The sequence below is a fragment of the Cupressus sempervirens genome, chromosome 9 (genome assembly GCF_028749045.1).
Source record: "Cupressus sempervirens isolate cs-2001-9-10 chromosome 9, ASM2874904v1, whole genome shotgun sequence".
NCBI lineage: Eukaryota > Viridiplantae > Streptophyta > Pinopsida > Cupressales > Cupressaceae > Cupressus > Cupressus sempervirens.
The window spans coordinates 774,529,728-774,542,384 of NC_143126.1; positions in this window are offsets into that span (position 1 = coordinate 774,529,728).

Genomic DNA, 12,657 nt, shown 5'->3' on the forward strand with positions numbered 1-12,657 from the left:
ATTAAACTTCTAATTACATAAAATGAAATGATATGAACTAATATATTTTTTGAAATGATAAGGACTAATATATTTTTTGAGAAGATCAACTATAGTCTATATTATCACAATTAATACACTATCAAATTTTTGCATTTACTTTAAGCTTGTTCCTTCCTCCCAACAATGGCCCATATTATAGAAGATAAGATGTCAAAATTGAATGTCATTAAAGGATGACCACATTATACAAGTTACACATCAAATCCAAAAACAAGATAAATGATATCCAACAAAAATTTTTGGGGTATTTTAAAAGTAGATGTCATTTAAAATCTTTTGCATTGTGTTAGGATCTGATTATAATTTTAGCTTCTCCCATGATCAAAATCATATAAATTTGAGTCAAAAAATTTAGTTGGGTATATTCACCTATGACCACTATGTTTTCTTAATTAGTCATGATTTTTGCTTTTGAGTTAAGATTTTAAACAATTTAATTGGACATACCCTGACTTTCTTCAAGAAAAAAGGAAAGGAAATTTGAGTCTAATAAGAATTTTTAATCAAACAAAATAGAATTGATGTGTGTCAGATAGTACAATTGGTAGAGACCATGTCTAGAGACATACCTATAATAGACTGCCATAGGCCTTATTTAACATTGGACATGGCTATCCTCCCTACATACTGTACAATTGACCAATTATTAAAAAATAAAAAACATCATGAATTTTTCTAAAATTTTCTGTATTTGATCTTCATGATTTGCATAGTTTGTAGTCAAAAATAACAAAAAAATTGGAAGAAAGTCACTACGTTTTTTGTGAATCTAGAAAAAAAAAATTCACTTTATTTTTGGCTTTGGTGCATTTTGTCTAGAGATTAGCCCATCCCTTTAACATTAGCATTTTCTTTTTCAATGGAAAGAAATGAACTTTTTTTCTTTTGAAACATTGCAAGAGCATACGTTGACAGAGGAAGTTGGGCCAGTTCTCATGAATGCATTCTAGCTAATATGTTAGATCTGTCATCTTTGACCTTTCAGGTTTCCTTAAAGAAGAGGTGAAAGGCTTTTACATTTCTATAAAGTACATTGTATATTTCAAAACAAGAACACAATTAAAATGGAGACATAAAATAAGAACAACATAACAAAAGCTAAGACAAGCTATTTTAATGGTGGTTCTACAATTGCCTAATCCACTTTAAAAAAGGAAATCCATCTATGAATCAAATTTCTAATATTCCAAGATGACAACACAATTTGAGCAACATAGTTTAGATCCTTGCTTAATATGTAAAAAGTAAAAATTGTGCCAAAAGCTCCTTCTTTTTGCTTTGTTGCAGGGAAATGACTGGTATACTCATTTATCCATCATTTGCTAATTATGTCAACTGAAATTCCTTTTCACAATTATTGAGTTTTAACTTTGATTTGTTGTGCACTTAGAAAATTTTCTGATATCAGAAGTAGAGTGGTTGGATATTGAAAAAGGTGTGTGCTACTAGAAAATGTGGTAAGTATCATAATGCCCTGCCACAAAGTTTCTTTCCTAACACAAAATAACTTGGAGAAGATCTTCTCAATGTCATAACTTGCTAGAGCTTGAAAATTAATCTTTCTTACATGCTTGCTTCACCTTTGGCTCATTTCGTGGAACCAAATTGATTGATTTCTCCATTCTCTACAACCAATGTATATCCAAGCAATGTGGATGTGACATTGCTAGAGCTGCATAGGAAAGATGACACTCCATTAAATGCTATATATAGCTATTAGCTCATAGAGAATATCAACATTTGGTTTACTTCTTCCACTTCTCTATGCATTACATCGATGCCAATTTGTGTTCCAAATGTGTTGCAATCTTTGAAGGAAAATTAATTTATGTACTCCCAAAATATACCATTTTGTTAAGGTTAGATAATATCTCTTCAAACTCAATTGTGTATCTCATGCAAATCACTTTCTCAACTCTTACAACCAGTGTACTGAAACTTCATAATCTTTGTTTGTTCTTGAAAACTCAAATTTTCTTTTAACTATTCTAAGAACGTAATAGTATTTATAGCATAAAAAGTAATAAATATTATTTTGGGTATCTCGTTTCTTTTACAAGAAGTTGGAAGAAAAGGCATTTTCAAAATGTATAGGTTACCTTGTGTATTAGATATGAGTTCAAGTATTAGCACATGCACATTATTTTGCTTTAACCTTATATATGGTGGAGTAATACCAAAAAAAAGGGAGACAACATAGATCCTTCTAATTGAGTTTCAAATATGGTTGATCTGTATTGCAGGAAGTTTCAGAATTGAGAGGATGGTGAAGTTTTAGAAGTGGGTAGAAGCCCAACTTATTGCATAATGGAGAAATTCTTATGTGAATTACAAGAAGCTAAGAAGGACATCAAGCAAATTAGACATCAGATTGCGAGTAGAGAACAACACCATGTCACCAACATAGCTGCATTTAATAAGCATTCTCCTTCTTCTTTGGTAAAATTATATATAAATGGTTCCTCTTTAGTAAAATTGTATACAAAAGGATATCTCTTGTCATATTTTTTTATGTATAAGTTGATTGTATAAATTTATATTCATATGATTTGATACTGTAAATTTATATTCATATGAATTTGTAACATTATTAACAGATTAATCATCATCAAATCAGAAAAAATGGGGTAAAGAGGATATTGTGTATGAAACAAAGTTGGTTTGTGAATATGGTTCCAACAAAGACCCATGATAATGAAATTCCACCATAACTATAACCAAATTATTACAATAAAATATACATTATACGTATGAAAACTAAATAAAACAAGTTAGTAATAGTATGATATTATTATATATTATAACATAAAATAAAATTCAAATGTTAAAATCAATGAAGATATTAAAATATGAACATAAAATGGAAAAAAAGTACACTCTCCAATACAAATCGAAAATGAATTGGGAGAATATCCGCTCTAGGAAAGTATTTTTGAAGTTTCATCATTTTGAAGACAAGGTGAAAATTTGAAGGGAATAAGGGATAAACAAAGTTGGTTTGTGGGAAAACAAAGTTTTACAGAGCCAAGAAAAAGGATAGCTAACTAGAGGTAAACGACTGCAAGTACAACTAGAGACGAGTCATAGACACCAAATGAGCTCTTTCCACATGTAAAGCATATGACTGCTCAAGTGATCAGTAGATTGATATAGGTATTAGGACTACTAACATTCCATTTACTTAATTCATATCATTATTTTTCTCAAATGTATGCAATTGACTCTCACATAATGGTTTATGAAGATATCGCCTTCTAACCAATGTTAGGCATTTAAACAAACAAATTACAACTATGTGCAATGTCTATCGGAGGCATTTGATTCTAGAAAAGTAAAAATTACCTCATATTTGATACTATGTGTATAAGAAATGACTAATTGAGTGAATTTCATTACCCATAATTCCTTTAAATGCCCACTCTTTGTTTCTATTACCTATAACTGTTGACACAAGGTATGTTGGTAGTGGAATGGCATATGGGAGTCATGTTAAAAAATAGATAGTTGAACATTGTCATATGATTTCAAATATTCAATTGTAGGTTATAAATTGACCACAAATAATTTTCTCTGTCAAACTTACAAGGTTTTAGAACATGAAGCTTTATCATATGGTCTAGATAATTTCATCTGCCAAACCTACAAGGTTTTAGAACATGAAGTTTTATCATATGATCTAGATGTATATTCTAATCCCAACAGCCACTTGTATGCATTGCTGATACTGTTCACTCACTTTTCTTACACATTGTTTATACAATTCACATACTTTTCTTACACAAAGGGTTTTTGAAGCTTAACTTAGATTCTTCAAAGATCAGTAAAATCTAAAATGGTAAAAAAAATTTACTGTCTTCAAATTAATGTCAAATTGCATTAGTGGCGACCATTTTCATTCTAGTTATTGTTGAAAGGGTGTTCTACTCACTCCTAAAAGGATGTTGTCTTATATTTGAAAAGGTATGATTGATTTAAAGATCTCATCTATTTCACAATCATTTGAAATTAGTATGGTAAAAATAAGTTTTGATGCAACATGTACATAATGATTTTAAATGTGGGTTATAAAAAATTTAACATGTTTTGGTTTGACAATTAAATGAACCCCTAAACCTACTGGAAATAAGTGCTAGTATTAGACTCTCTAAGAAACTAACTTAGTCCATTTTTCATTGGAAAGAATTGAAAAAATCTCCACAAAGCAAATATTCTGATTAGGACGTTCATGACACCACCTCCATTAAAGAGCTTGATTCGCCTAGAAAATGGTAATGCACCATGGTGGAAGCTAATTGCATCAGATACTTGAATCTCCAATAGTGCACTCATGCGATCGAAGAACGGCACATCTGTGAGAACGTACAATGATGATTGGACGAGGTGGGCCTCGGCATTTTCCAAGTTAAATTATTCCTCCTTTTCCCGGGTGCCTTTTTTTTCAAGCTTCATGCACATTTAAATCATCGGCATTAACAGGAGTTTCCATCAGAAGTCTTTGAGGGACAATTTCTTTGAAATTTCTCAACGAAGTCACCCACGAAACTCACGAGTCGTCGGCCTTAATCTCTTCAATCGCATCACCATCTATGCAACGATTCCTTCAAATTATCTTTTCCTGGAGGCGAAACAAAACAATTGAGCAGCGTAGTGGTGATTTAGGGTTGAAAAATTGCAACAGTTTTAATGGCGCTGGATGACTACGAATTGAATCTGCAAACCAATATCGTCAACTGGAAATGTTCTCGCTATGCGGATTGCAACATGAAATTCATTCGCAGGCCACGACACATCAAATTGGGAATGAGAGGCCTGGTATGGTCGATTCAAGCCCTTCCCTTGCAAAACCCTAGCGAATATTCCTTCAATATCATGCATGTCAAACGATCGGATCAAGCCACTCTGCTTTTCTCAGAAGCTGTCGCGCCGCCCAATTTGCCTGCAAAGTTTGAGATTCTTCTTGAACAGTATAAGGCATCCATGGAGTCTATTCGCAGGATGGACGAAGCGCTAGATAAATTGTATGCATTTTCCATTTTGTTTTCCCTCACCGGAGAAGATAAGCGGTGGTGGATTGTTGTTGACGCGGCGATAATGGCGACGGCTTGTGAGTCTGCGAAAGAGGCGCTTCACGAGGCAGCACAAGCTGATAAAAATAAGAGATCTAAGATTTACTAAGATCTGAAATAAGCACAAATACTTGGCAATGGAAAAAACAGAAATAAACACTTAAGAGAGAAGCAACTTTTATTCATCAAACTGATTGCAACAAGGCTATGCAATGGCCTCTATATATAGAGAGCCCATGAGATGAGAAGATGATTCTAGAGGATAAGGTGATAAGGTTGTATGACCTAGTATCAAGGAGGACATTCATATCTTCTTAGGATAATGTTGTATGACCTAGTTTCATAGAGGACATTCCTATCTTGTTACCAATTTAATAGGAAATGTGTGGCATACTTGGTGTTTGGTTATAACAGCATGACTGTTGACTATTTCTAACATCCTCCCTTAATTTCTACCACTAATGATAATGTATGGGAGAAATTACAATAAAAAATATAGATAGGATAGGTCCTGGCATTCAGCCTTGTTAGGTACCTATCTACAACAAAAGAAAGAGAGGGGAACATGACATGACTATCCCCCCTTAATGTTCACCTCAATCATGCCGAGCATGCTTCGTAGTTTCAAAAATTTGGCCTCAAGCATACTCTTAGTAAATATATCTGCTGCTTGGTCTTCACTTGGACAAAAGAGAAGATTAACAAAATTTGCTTGAACAAGATCCCGAATATAGTGAACATCAATCTCAATGTGTTTTGTTTTAGCATGAAAAATAGGATTATTTGCAACTTGAATAGCACTTTGATTATCACAAGACAAAGGAGTAGTTGAACTTTGTGCAAAACCAAGCTCAAATAAAAAGTTGCGAATCCAAACTACTTCCTTTTCAGCTTCTTTTGTTGCTCTATATTCTGCTTCACATGAGGACAATGATGTAGTAGTTTGTTTTTTGCTACTCCATATAATTGGACCTAACCCGAGCTGAAAAATATAACCACCAGTAGATTTTCTATCATCTATGTCACCTCCCCAGTCTGAATCTGTGAAGCCAGTCAAAGAAATTGAAGACTTGTAACTATAATGAATGTCATAGTAAATGGTGCCACGAATGTATCGTAAAATTTGTTTGGCAGCCAACCAATGAGTTTCTTTTGGTTCCTGCATAAATCTAGATACCAAATTGACTGCAAAACAAATGTCTGGTCTAGACTGTGTTAGATAAACCAAGCTACCAACAAGCTTTCTATATAAAGTAGCATCCACCTTCTTGGAAATACATTCTTTAGTAAGCTTAATTCCAGATTGAAAAGGAGTAGGGGTTGGCTTACATTCAAGCATGTTAAATTTATCTAAAAGATCCAAAGCATATTTTGCTTGAGACATAAATAACCCATCCTGAAGTCTACTAATTTGCAAGCTAAGAAAATAATTCAGTTCACCCAAATCACTCATATGAAATGCCCCTTGAAGATCTGATTTGAAATCACTAATTAACCCAATATTTGGTCCAGCTATGAGTAAATCATCCACATAAACTACAACAATAATAATTTCATTTTGCACTCTCTTCACATAAAGATTTGGATCTGATTTGCATTTTTGAAACCCATGAAGCTGAAAATACCTACCAATCTTCTCATTCCATGCTCTTGATGCTTGTTTAAGCCCATAAAGTGACTTCTTTAATCTACAAACAAGATTAGGATGTTGTTGATCTACAAAACCTGGTGGCTGATCCATATATATTTCTTCATATAAATCTCCATTTAAGAAAGTATTTTTTACATCTATTTGATGAATATGCCACCCAAGACTTGCAACCAAAGAAAGAATAATTCTAACTGTATTCATTTTAATGATAGGAGCAAAAGTTTCTTCATAATCAACACCCTCTTTTTGATTAAATCCCTTAGCAACCAATCTAGCTTTAAATTTTTCTATAGCACCATCTGATTTAAATTTTGTTTTGTAAACCCATTTGCAACCAATGACATTCTTACCTTTGGGAAGTTGCACACGTTCCCAAGTTTTATTTTTCACCAAAGCATCATATTCTTCTTCCATAGCTTGCTCCCATTCTTTCTTCCCTCTAGCTTCCTCATATGATCTTGGGTCATTTACTTGTAATACTTTGGCCATGAGAGCACTAACATTCCTCCCTTGGATCTTTGAGCCTTGCCTATATATTTCTTCAACACTCCTTGTCTTTTGGCTAGCTGAAAAGTTATCTTCTTCATCATTACTACCTGCAGAAAATGTCTGATTACAAGCATTAGTTGTGTTGTTTTCATTAGTATTTTCATCATTTGTAGAAGTGCACAACTCATCCTCATCAATGTAGTCTCCATTTCCTCCTAAAATATCTGAAAAATGAAAACATTTGTTGTTGTAGAGTGAGAAGGAGTGGCTATAAGTTGTGAATGCTCATCAAACTTCACATCTCTACTAACAAAGACCTTGTTTGTTGTCAAATCATATAACCTATAAGCCTTTGATTCTTCACTATAACCCATAAACAAACACTTATGACTCTTTGGTTCTAAATTTTCCCTTTGTGCATCAAGAATGTGTGCCCAAGCAATACACCCAAATACTTTAAAATATCCAATGTGAGGTTTCTTACCACTCCATGCTTCTTCTGGGGTGATATTTGTGAGGGCTTTGGTGGGGATTCTATTTATAATATGTGCAGCACAAGAAACAGCCAAACCCCAAAATTTATTATGCAAACTTTTAAAATGCAACATACAACGAGCCATTTCTAAAAGAGTTTTATTCATTCGTTCAGCCACCCCATTTTGTTGAGGAGTATAAGGAACTGTTCTTTGCACCTTAATACCATAATTTTCACAAAATGACTCAAAAGCATAATTGCAATATTCACCCCCATTATCTGTCCTTAAACATTTAATTGTTTTGCCACTTTGATTTTCAACTAATGCCTTAAACTTTTGAAATACTTCAAACACTTCTTTTTTTCTTTCAAGAAAATAAACCCATACTCTCCTGCTATAATCATCAATAAAAGTGAGAAGGTACCTAGCACCTGAAAGTGAAGGATATCCTGGTTCACATAAATCACTATGAATAAGTTGCAATGGATGATTAGCTCTCCATGCTTTACCTGAATCAAAAGGATCTCGATGATATTTCCCTAACACACAACCTTCACACACACCTTCACAAGTTGAAATTTTTGTTAATCCTCTAATCATATCCATTCCAACCATATCTTGTAATTTTCTATAATTTAAATGTCCAAGTCTAGCATGCCAAAGTTGTGACATATAATCAGTCTAAGCAATAAAAGCATGAGAGAGTGTATATTTATCATCAAGAAACCCCACAAATTTAAATAGATTCTCTTCATGATCAACTCTACCAATAGCAATTATATTGCTTGGGTCTTTTCTATCTCTAACAATAACTTGATCAGCATTGACAATAAACTCATATCCAGCTTGAACTATTTTGTATATTGAAATAAGATTCACCCCCAACCTTTTAACCAATAAAACATTTTTCAAAGACCCATGTGTTACATTAACAGTTCCTATTCCTAAAACTGGAAGTTTCATTTTATTGCCAATAGAAATGTCTTGATCTGAATTCTTCCCTTCATAAAAATCAATAAACAAAGATCTATCTCCAGTCATGTGAGATGATGCCCCCGCATCTAAAATCCATTCTTTATTAGAATCTGAAGTAAAGTATCCCCCTTTAACACTAGATTTACTTTTGGGTGTAGCAATTACCTCCTCGTTTGATTTCTCTTGCCTTTTTAAAGAGATAGCTACGAAACTATGATTATCCTTCTTTCCATCCTTAAACCTTTCTTGCTTGGGCTTATATTGCTGCCTTTCATTGTCCCTCTTCTTCAAAAAAAACTTCTCCATGTGATTCTCACCTCCACAATACCTGCAAATAAAAGGCTTTCTTCCAGCTTGCTTTTCTGCACCATCATTTCTAGAAAAATGATTAGAACCTTCATGATTTCGAAATTTATTATTTCCTTTCCAATTGTTTTTTTTATCATTTCTAAAAAATTTACTTTTGGCTGTATATGCATGATTCTTCTTAATATGCCCTTCTTTAATAAGTTGAACTTCTTCATCTAAAACAGATTTGCAAAATTGATCAAAAGTTTGTTGGGGGGTATTGGGATTTAGTTGAAGAACCCTTTTCCTTGATTCCTTAAAAACTTTATATGGCTAGGGAAGCTTACTTTCAACCATTGCAATCAACTGAAAATCCTTTTTTGCATATTCAACACCAATTTTTTTTAGCTGAGTATTTAAAAAAGTAACTTCATTGAAGTAATCAGACATTTTTTCAAAATAAGATGGATCTAAATTCATCATTTTTTCTTCTATACTAAACGTGCTAGCCATGTCTGCATCTTTATAATCTTTTTCTAAAGTCTCCCACAGCTCTATTGGGTTATCAATATCAACAAATCTTCTATTTAGATTGGGGCTCAAAGCTTTACCAATAATACCTCTAGCTTGCTCCAACTTACATTTCCACAACTCTTTTTCTTTATCAGTTTGTTGAGGTTCCCCAATTTCTTTATTTACTATCCTCCATAAAGCCTTCTCTCTTAGATCATTCTTGACTGCAATCTTCCAATCTACAAAACCACTTCCATCAAAGATAGGCAAAACTTCATTTGAAGAACCCATGTTAGCAAAAAGATCAAGTTCAAACAAATCTAGCAATACTCCAGCAGCATAACAGCCTTGAAACCAAATATCACTCCAAAAAAAACAGCCCTGCAAACAAACCATTTTCAGCAAACTTTTTGCCTGCAGCAAAACCCTCTAGCAATATTTCTAGCTGAACTTGACTAAACCTTGCTCTGATACCATGATAAAAATAAGAGATCTAAGATTTACTAAGATCTGGAATAAGCACAAATACTTGGCAATGGAAAAAACAAAAATAAACACTTAAAAGAGAAGCAACTTTTATTCATCAAACTAATTGTAACAAGGCTATGCAATGGCCTCTATATATAGAGAGCCCATGAGATGAGAAGATGATTCTAGAGGATAAGGTGATAAGGTTGTATGACTTAGTATCAAGGAGGACATTCATATCTTTTTAGGATAATGTTGTATGACCTAGTTTCATGGAGGACATTCCTATCTTGTTACCAATTTAATAGGAAATGTGTGGCATACTTGTTGTTTGGTTATAACAGCATGACTGTTGACTATTTCTAACACAAGCAGCGGTGGCCATTCTCGTTGACCAAGTCAACTCACCTGTTTTCGGTGGCCGGCAGCAGCTCTGGGCCACCGGTTTCTTTCCACGAGATGGCTGGAAATGCAGCACGAGAATGATTCAGGCAAAGACTGTTGAGAATGGAGATGTTTTTCAGTGGTGCAGGGTTCGAACCTTCGACGAACCCAACCCCAATTTCCAGTTTGAGGTTGTTGTTCATGAGTTTTTGGAGGGAGATGACGTGCTTCTGCGAATTGGTGTGGCCAACGACCGTCCCCTCACTGTGCGCATGTTTTTGACGGAGTCCGTGGAGGTCGTCTGCTCTCAGGAGGGACTCGAGACCGGGACCTCCTTGGGGTAGGGTTACCTGCTGCCCGGCACCGCGAAAGAGTACGTCAGGTCTGCCCTAGGCCGAAACGAGGCTGCCCTAACTGATAATAATGTCGTGGAAGGTCTTCTCGGGCACTTGATCAGGCACCTTGCTTTTCTGGGGAGTATTTGTGTGATTTGTGGTCACGAAAGGCTTTCGGATGTTCCGCGGAGTAGTACCTGCAGTGATTTTTGCAAGGCTACAAAGCAACGTTACGAGGATGCAATTGCGAGGGTTTTGCCTGAGATGAAGATTTCAGAGACGGAAAGGGCAAGTAGGAGAGAGTGTTATGTGAGAAACTTGTACAAAAATATGACCGAGGGACGCTCAAGACTTGGGAATCTGCTGTGTATGGTCGTTGTGGATGAGCCGAAAAGGGGGAAGCGTAGAGACGATGGCTTGCTTTGTTACGAAGAGGCAGTTGACAGAGCGACGAAAATGAAGCCGAGGAGCATAGCATTGGCTCTGCAAATCCCAGTATCTGATTTATGGATCGACGATGCTAAGAGCTTTTAAAACCCTAAAGCATGTAAGTAACAAATTTCTAAGTTAAATCCGGCAGATTTTAACCAGTTAAGAACGCCCGGTTAGTCCGCCATTTTCAAATTATCGGTTAAAATCTCATCTCCAGCCGAATCTCCCTTTAACATTTGTAATCGGTTTTGTGGAAAATTATGAACATTGTTGTAATGGGCAAAAACCCCTCTGCTGTTAGAATGTCAAAACATATCTTTCTCGTTTCATCTGCAATTAGGAGGAAACTTATTCTCGGCGTCTTTGGTCGTACATGAAATGCCGGATGATTTATTTGTCGTCCGTTTTACATTCATACAGAGCAAATTTTGGCGACGGAACTATTCCCGACAATAAACGGCCATCGTATTTTCCTTTCAATTGCTTTTAGCTGCCACCTGGAAGCTAATCTTCAAATACGGACACTACATAGTAAACACTAAGGGCCCGTTTGGTGAGCGGAATAGGAATACGTATTCCAAAAATTGTGAATTCCTTGTTTAAATGCATTGAAATGGGATTGGAATATGAAGCAAAAATGGAATACGTATTCTATTTTTGGCCTAAAAATGGGGTTTTGCAATTCCACCAAAATAGGTGGTATTGGAATACGTATTCCTATTCCATTTTTATTTATTTTAGAAAACATAAATTTTCAGGTCCGCAAATTCCTATCAAATATTCGCTGAACCAAACGGAGAACAAGAATACGTTCTATTCCAGAATACGTATTCCGAAATATGTATTCTAGAATGCGTATTCCTATTCCGCTCACCAAACGGGCCCTAATATTTATAGACCATTTAGTTGGCTAATAAAAATATTAGATATGCCAATGTCTATGCTGGTATCAAATTGACAATTTACTGATTTTAAAAATTAAATTTAAATTTATTTTAAATTGTGTCTTAAATTTAAATTTATTTTAAAATTGCAGTTTTGATGCCGACATAGACATCGCCATTTGATATTTATTAATTATAAATGTATGAATCTATTAAGAAGAATATTTGATTTTTTTTTATTAAAAAAGAAATTCAGAAGAACATTTTTTTCCATGGAAGATATATTTTATATATGTCTTTATGAGCTGAACACTTAAATGTAATAAGTGCTTACAGTTTCATTCGTTCTAATGAGAAACATGTTTTTATAGAGTATTATTAATGAAATATGAGTCAATAAATTTAGATCTATTAAATTTCCAAAATCAATTAGTATTGTTAGTTTGTTTTCTAGATTCGATTGTGTGTGAACAATTTTTTTGTTTTGTTCACACACAATCGAATCCAGAAAACAAACTGACAATAAATTTAGTTCAAAAATTATACAATTGAATCCTTGTAGCGACATCATAAAGATTAATATTTAAAGATATCATCTTTTCACAATTCATAGAGATATTGTACAATGTAATTCGATTCAATTATGTCTAAACA